We start from the raw sequence: 7,619 nt of genomic DNA on the forward strand, positions 1-7,619 counted from the left end.
CTCAGTGGTTGAGCATTTGGCTCAGGTGGTGATCCTGGTCCCACATCGGGCTCCCCGCAGGGAGCCTGCGTCTCCCACTGCTTGTGTCTCTGCCTCTCTTTATGTGTCTCTCATGAATAAATAAATGTTTTTAAAAATTAAAAAATAAACTAAAAGAGATTAAGAAATAAAAAAAAAATACTATGGAACTTCTAAAATTCCTCTGGCAGGACACAAAGCTGCTGAAACTCCTCAGTTGCAAAGACTCTCCATATTTCATGAAAAGGGAAGGATGATTCAGAGAAGGAAGCCACGAGCCTGAAAGAAGGGCTAAAAACTACAGAGAATCACTCCCAGGTCTCAAAAGCAAATGGAGTTTGTCCAACTGGATTTAGAAATTTGAGGGATTGATACCTCCCTTCTCCCTTTAATTTTATCCTGATTTAATTTTTGTTTTCCTTTCTCTGTTATCCTATGCCTGTCCTACCACTTTTTTTCAGGAGCAGATAGTGCATTTCTTTACTTCCATAGATCCACATATGAAAAGGAATTGTACACCAGGATAGATTAAACTCAGAGTCTCACCTGTTCCTAAATTAGAACATCTGGTTGATGGCATTTGGGACTTTTGAACTGAGAGGTTTAAATAAGATTTGGGATACTTAGTTGACATTTACTGAATCAGACTTTCGAGGAACTTGCGTTCCATGAATGAATTTTTCGTGGGGGACAGATGTAAATTTTAGGGGAACACAAAGTCGACTGTACTAGATAAAACAATGGGTCCCCAATGATGTCCATATGCTAGTTCTAGGAAACAGTAAGTAAATTATTTCCCATGGCAAAAGGGATGCTACAGATGTGATTAAGGTAAAAAAAAAAAAAAAAAAAACTTGAGAAAGGCATGTGGGTGGCTTAGTAGGTTGAGTGCCAAACTCTTGGTTTGGGCTCAGGTCATTCCATGTCAGAGTCATGAAATCAAGCTATGCAATGGGCTTTACACACAGCAGGGACTCTGCTTGAGATTCTTTCCTTCTCCCTCTCCCACTCCCCCCCACACCCTGTTCTCTCTCACACTCTCTTTCTCTCACAAATAATAAATTAATCTTAAAAAAAACTTGAGATAAGCAGATTATTATCCATGTAGGCCCAATGGAATCATGAGTCTTTATAAGCAGTCTCCCAGTCTTTCCGTTGTTACAGAACCAGAGAGATATATGATAGTGTGAAAAGAACCTGATCCATTGATAGCTTCAAGGATGGAAACAGGTGCCATAGGCCAAGGAATGTGAGAGGTCTCTAGAAATTAGAAAAGGCCAAGAAAGAGATTCTTCTCATAGAGCTTCCAAAAAGAAATGCAGTCCTATCACACTTAGTGACTGTGTTAAATATTAGCCCAGTGAGACCTGGGTTGGATTTCTGACCTATAGAACCATAAGGATCATGCAAAACAAGAACCGTCTGTCTCTAAATTTAGTTGGCTATATGTATAGAAGTCCCAGGTTACAAAGCGAAGTGCAATTCTCAATTTTTAAAAGTTTGAAAAATGCTGGTAAACATGGCATTTTAAATAAATAAATAACGTCATTATCTAGCCTACATTTCCAATTACACATCCCAAATGCATCTTATATTCTAATCACTAAAAACAAGTTGTACATTCCCTGAACATACCCTAAGTTCTATAACATTGTTTAAGTTGCTCTTTCCTCCTGGACTTCATGACCCTTGCTTATCTGGTGAGCTCTTGCACTTCCTTCAACATGCCTTTCAAGAATCAGTTCCCAGTCTTCCTGGGGTCCCTCTTCCCACCTTTATTATCTACATAAAATGCTATCAATTTCCTTTATCTATGTATCTGCTCTGGTGTGAACACCTGTGTGCCCCCAGAATTCATGTGCTGGAATCTTAATGCCTATGGTGATGGTGGTAAGAGATGATGACTTTCAGAGGTGATTAGGTCATGTGGGGGAGTCTTCATGAATGAGATTAGCACATTTTATTCTTTTTTTTTTTTCTTATTCTTTTCTTTAGAAAGACAGAGGGAGAGTTGGGGAGAGGGAGAGAGAGATAGAGAATCTTAAGTAGACTCCACATCCAGCACAGAGCCCCCACACTGGGCTCCATTTCACTACCCTGACATCATGACCCTGAGATCATGAACTGAGCCAAAATCAAGAGCGGGACACCTAACCAACTGAGTCACCCAGGTGCCCCATGGGATTAGCAATTTTACAAAGGGTTCCCACAGAGCTCCCTGGCCTTCATCTACTACCCTGCTCTCAGACGTCCAGCCTCCAGAACTAAATTTCTGCCATTTGTAAGTCCCCCAGTCTGTTCTAATGTGTTATAGTACACTAAGGGGAAGAAAAGAGAATCTTATCTTTCTTTCTTTTTTTAATCAGTAGAAACTACTGTGTGATAGCTCTTGAGCTCCTACCAAGAAACCCCATTGAAACTCCAGTTAAAAATTGAAAAAAGTACTTAAGCAAATATAAATTACTGCCAGACAGTCATGGAAAACTTAGGCTAGTCTGTCTTTATACTTTTTTAACTGGGCAAAAAAGTGTGAACAAAGAAGTATCTGTGTGTGTGTGTGTGTGTGTGTGTGCATGTGTGTGTCAGGTATGCATACATAATGATTTTACAGAAAAATCACAAGATCATGAAAAATATTTTGACATGATTAGGGAACTGGCTTAAGAAACAGTAAACAAAAGAGAGAATTTATCTTTGGATGAAAAAATATAAACAAGATTCTCCAGGGATAGGTGCTATGGCCAATTTTGTTTCCCATAGTAATTATGTGTCTTTTAGTGTGATTCAAAACCAAAACACTTGGTTATATAATATATAATTTGGACCAATATGGCAAATTACCATGAAATCTTCATAGGGGTTGAGCTGTAGAAAGCAACTCATAGAAATTATTCATCAGTCCTTGAATTAAACCAGAGGGATTAAGATATTTAGTGGAGAATCTATTATTGAAAGTATATCTATATGTAGAAATTTTTTTTAATAATTTAATGATACTGTTTTTCTATTTTGTAAATTAATGTAGTAAATTATAGTAGCTGATATAATCTCAGTCCCCTGATACTTTTTAAATCATTCTTCTTTATGCACCAATCATAGCACTTATGTTTCAAAGATATTACTTAAAGCTGAAAGAATATCACATTTTTTTGATATCACATTTTTTAATAATCTTGAATACCTCCATCTTTACAAGCTCAAAAATTAAATTGATCTTTATTCTTTAGAAGTGCTTGTCAGCTTTCAGGATCTCTCCCACTTTTAGAATAAGAGATTGACAAAAATCTCAACTATGTTAAGTAGGAGAAGTTATTTGTCTGTAAATTATTTCAAAATAACTGTTTTTTCTTTCGTACAAGTTCAGATTGTTAAGTACTTAAAAATTATTTATTTGTATAAGAACAATGTAGTTAATATAATTATATACCTAGCAATGTAGCCTCATACGTGTTCAATAGAGTAATAATATGAACTGTCATCCAGCATTCCATATTTCAGAAAATATTAAAACATTTCCTTAACATGTTAAGTTTTTTTCTTCAAATTTTCCACAATTTGTTCAGATTTGTGAAAATATATAGATACATTTCATATTTTTGCAACAAACATTTTCAGATACTAGATCCAAAGACCAAAAGCATATATAGAAAATGTATCAAGTCATTTACATAGCCTATGTCAGTTCTTCTATGATAAATTTGGAATGTCATTGACTTTCAGATCAAGGCCATATATTTCATCAGTAATTAATGCAAATATAACCATAGTGACACTATATTTTATGATAATAGTAAATGTATTTCTTTCAAATTCAACTTCTTTCAATATGCGTTGTAATTAATTGAGGGTCTTAACTATTTCTCCCACATTTTATCTATTACTCACTCTTCCATAATATTTATGGGTTGCACAACACTTTTTGGTTGTGGTTAAAATCAAAACATCATTCAAAGAATGACAGAGTAAAATGACTCTATGCAAGCACCTCAAATGAGGCAGTTTTTTACTTATTAGATAATTTTTCTTTTAAGATTCTTTTTTTCTGTTAATGCAAATGAGAAGGAGCTAAATGAGCATTTAGGAACCTGTTATAAGCCAGATATCTTTCTGCCATGATATATAACTTTTCTGCATCACACTGTGACTAGTTATTGTAATTTCCATTGTATAGACTGGAGATCTAGCCTATAAAATGTGAGTTGTCTCACCCCAGAGTAAGATACCCTAGAAGAAAGCATGGCTAGAAACTGGTGCTCAGATCTCTGTGAAGTCTAAGTTCAGATGTTTTTAATATATTATCTTCAGTGAACTGATGAAATGTTTTACAGACAGATTTAATCTCCTACCTTTGTGTCCTCCCCAAAGAGGTGGCCGATGTTTTTTTTTAACATTTCATACAATATAAGATGCTCCCATATTAAAATGATAAAACTGGCTCCAGAAAATGATGTCTAGCTACATTTAAATAGCTAAATAATAACATCAGACATCTTGAAACTAACAAAAACTAATCCCAGATGTGACAATGATGCTAATTGTGGGATGACAACACTGTTGACTTTGTGTAGTATAGTCTTTAACTGTGAAGTGAAAACAAGCAGGATTATAGAATCTTGGAGTAGGAAGGGAATTTGAGGCATCTGTTTCAATCCATGTAAATCTATTAATAGAAAGTACAAGAGCCTGGATATTTGCCTTTCAAGTTTCTGACATGGTTCTTTTCTAAAGGCTGTTTTGTGTAAGGAGGGATGATGTGAATATTTGGAAGTAAGAGGAACATCACAGCATGATGTGGGGCATATCTTTTGGCATCAAATAATTTATATCAGCTTCAGAAGGAACTTTGTTCTGAAGAGTATTATTTGGAAAGATATTTTCCAATGACAAATTTTAAAAAATTGTGGACATAAAACTATCAAATTAAAAAAAAACACTCCATATTATATTTAAATTACATCATGTATTTATTCTAAAGTGGCTAAATTTAAAGCCAACCATGTTGTTGGAGTTCCTTACTCATAAATACCCACAAAAACAAATAAATAAAGTGATATGTTAACTAACTAGGTAGTGGAATCCTTTCGCAATATATTTGTATATAAAATTATCATGATGTGCACTTTAAATATTTTGCCATTTTGTCAATTATGCTTCAATAGTGCCATAAAAAATAGAACACAAGAATAAACCATGAATTGCTTTAATGTAAAATAAGTTCTAAATTCATGCATTTCTGTGTATGTGTTTCTGCATTATCTTTTAATTGACTTCTATCTTTTTATTTTAGGTAAAATAAAGATAAGGTTACTGTTTTGTTTTATTTGATGGGTGACTTGTCATTTCCTTCATTCATTCTATTTATAGTAAAGCAAAATTCAGTGTGTTATGACTGATAAAGATCTGGACCTTACAGTTAAGGAGGTAGTAAGAAAGAATAAGACATAACAATTTATGCAATAGATTATTCAATTTGTGTGGTAAGATTTTTGTGAAATAAATCTCTGATTTTATTGAAGTAATTGTATATTTCAATTGAGGTTATTGAGTCCCATCTAATTTAGAAACTCTTAAATAAATGTTTACTTGGATATAGGAAAGAAATGCATATCGCTATTTTATTCATAAATGTTTTGATTAAAATGGATTTTGTCAGATTATTTTATAAAATAAATAATTATAATGAACTGTTCCTTTTAGATATATTTCTTCTTCTAAAAGACTGAAAGAGAGCATTTAACATAAAATGAAACAAAATTTTAAGCAGATCCATACACAAAACATCACCAAACAGGGTTTCTTAGGACTAGAATGATACAGATATACAAAAATATAAGAAGTTCAGATATATATTTTATCAATTCAGATATAAGGAAAATCCCAGTTTGTCTATACATTTAAGGAGAGAGAATGAGTGATGCCTGGGTGGCTCAGTGGTTGAGCATCTGCCTTGGACTCAGGGTGTGATCCCAAAGTCGCAAGATCGGGTCCCACAACAGGCTTCCTGCATGGAGCCTGCTTCTCCCTCTGCCTATGTCTCTGCCTCTTTCTCTGTGTGTGTATTTTCCATGAATAAATAAATAAAATCTTTAAAAAAAAAAAAAGGAGAAAGAAAAATAAAGAAGAATGATGGCAATCTCTTTCACTGCTTTTATTGGCATAGTTCCCATATAGTGTATGTGTGTATAGTGGTGTATGGTAGTTGAAATTTGTCTCCTCAGTATTAATTCTGACCCTCTCCCAACTTAAGGAATAGTGTGTTATGGGATTAACAGACTCCCCAACCCCTAGTACCATAGAATGTGGCCTTATTTAGCGATAGGGTCTTGACAGAGATAAAAGCTAAAATGAGTTTCCTAGAGTAGGCTCTATTCCAATATGACTCGTGTCCTTATAAAAAAGGGAAATTTGAACATCGAGATGGACAAACCTAGAAGACGGACAATGCAAAGAGACAGGGAGAAACCGGCCATCCCATAAGCCAAGGAAAGACTCCTAGAACAAACCCTTTCATTGGGGCCTCAGAAAGAACCTACCCTGCTGACTTGATTTCAAACTTCCAGACTCCAGAATCACAAGGCAATACATTTCTGTTTTTTTTTTTAAGCCCCTCAGCTTGTAGCTCTCTCTCATGGCAGCCCTTGCAAATGCATACAAAGTGCCTCTACTTTCCTTAGCCAACTCCTCCTCTGCTGCCCATAGCTTAGAGTTTCTCCCACACTCATAGGTATATTCCATTGCCCAGTCAGAGAAACCAGACCTACAGTTCCCTCCTAGGACTTCTTATCAGAGCCACCTCTTGCTTTGGGGTTTTGGTGCTGTAAGAGATTCAGATGGAGAAGATAAGGAGAACAACTCAGTAAAGAGAGATAGACAAGAAAGGATGAGTGATAGGGAGAGCAAAACTGTCCAAATTATACCGGTTCAGCTGCTGCCTCTGGCCAGGTGTGAAGAGCTAACCTGCACAACTCAACAATATTTTTTTTTTCTGTTAGAGTGAGCTAGTTTGAGCTGGAATTCTAATCCTTTGATTAAAAAGGACCTGAAGATTCTGGCTAACACTGTGCATAGTTGACTCAGTGTCTTTCATTTCTCTATTTCAGGAATACATGTATTTATGTATATGCACATGGAGACCAAACATGCCAGTTAAGGAAGAGACACTGAATGAATTTCAGCTTGGTTTGAATTTGTATACCTAGTCTGTATGAGCACATTTCAGAGGATATTATTAGAACTGAATTTGGTGTCATTGTATTGTTGGATTTGTTTCATCCACTTTTTCTTATCTACTTGTCCACATAAGTAGGAACTCGCTCTAAAGCTAATTAATACTACTGCTATATTTACTGTACCTTTCCATAAGGAAGGTGCTGATTATATGAAGTGCTACTCCCAACCAAGGTGTGTGCCCTAGAGGGGGTGCACTGATGTGATTGATGTAGGGCTCAGTCTAAATCCTGACCAGAGTGGGACTTCAGGATATTTGGTCACCAAAATTAAACACACACACACACACACACACACACACACACACACACACACACCATGATGCTAAAATACTTGAGTGGAATACCCAGGCAATATTACATTCTAAAAGACTT

This window comes from Canis lupus, chromosome 30 (assembly GCF_048164855.1).
Source record: "Canis lupus baileyi chromosome 30, mCanLup2.hap1, whole genome shotgun sequence".
NCBI classification, from domain to species: domain Eukaryota; kingdom Metazoa; phylum Chordata; class Mammalia; order Carnivora; family Canidae; genus Canis; species Canis lupus.